Genomic DNA, 1,102 nt, shown 5'->3' on the forward strand with positions numbered 1-1,102 from the left:
TGTGTGTGTGTGTGTGTGTGTGTGTGTGTGTGTGTAGGGGGTGTTACTGTGGGTTTTATGTGTGGCCACAAGTGCAGGTTCCAAATATAACCTACTTAAAGAGAAATGGTATCTTCATTTTTCACGCTTCCTTGTAGGTGAAGGCTGATTATTACTTATTTCTTCACAAAGGACTTAACAAATAGTGGCTTGATAAACACCAGAAAGAGACTGCAGTGGTTTTTATTGGTTTTAAGCCCAAAAATATTTCTGTTCAAGAAATACTAGGTTCTGTTCACCAGCTGTCTGTACCTTTGAACAGGTGTCCACACATTTGACCTCCCGCACGGACACTTCTTCTAGGACACCTCAATGGATTTTGACTAGTAGTCTATATCCATTTTATAAAAGGAACATTTCCTTCAGGGCAGATGTAAACATTAAAATAGTCTCACAATTCTGTCAGGACAATTACAGCTCTATAAAGAAAAGCAATTTATGATTTCTCAGTTACTGCTACATGGCTATTTTCTCTAGGGAGAACTAACCTAAGCAGTCTTCTTAAGATTTCTGCAAGTGCTCACTTTGGCAGCACATATACTAAAATTTGAATGATACAGAGAAGATTAGCATGGCCCCTGCATAAGGATGACATGCAAATTCATGAAGTGTTCCATATTTTATTTTAAAAAAAGATCTCTGAAATCTTGGACCTAATTATGGGCCTCAAAATTCTAATAGAGCCTACTGATATAAAATGTTTATAGTAAGACTTAGAAATTTTAAAGTCTGAGATGTATTATTTGAGAATGTCTGAATGAACACTATAAATAAAACTGATTATAACCTTTCATTGTTACCTGAAACATATGTTCATAGAAGTAAGTAATAAATTGTACAGTCCTGGCAGTTTCCAATCTCTCTATTCTACCAGCCTATTAAATTCTTGTTTGTTTGTAATTTAATTATCTTTTCAATGATTGTTTTTCCCATATTTTTATTGGTGAATTATAATTATATATATTGATGGAATTTATTTTTATATACTTGTATATGCACACAATCTAACCATACAATCTGGCCAATATCACCTCCCAGCATTTCTTCCCTCCCTCCCTACCTC

The 1,102-nt window shown here is 34.6% G+C and overlaps 1 non-coding gene across 1 annotated transcript; it reads left to right on the plus strand.

Annotated features, from left to right (window-relative positions):
• Positions 1-555: 555 nt before the first annotated feature.
• Positions 556-662, plus strand: LOC144373666 (U6 spliceosomal RNA). The gene has a single exon (XR_013433256.1). It is a non-coding gene; the product is annotated as a U6 spliceosomal RNA (small nuclear RNA).
• The last annotated feature ends 440 nt before the right edge of the window (positions 663-1,102 follow it).

The sequence above is a fragment of the Ictidomys tridecemlineatus genome, unplaced genomic scaffold (assembly GCF_052094955.1).
Source record: "Ictidomys tridecemlineatus isolate mIctTri1 unplaced genomic scaffold, mIctTri1.hap1 Scaffold_4553, whole genome shotgun sequence".
In the NCBI taxonomy this organism is placed as follows: domain Eukaryota; kingdom Metazoa; phylum Chordata; class Mammalia; order Rodentia; family Sciuridae; genus Ictidomys; species Ictidomys tridecemlineatus.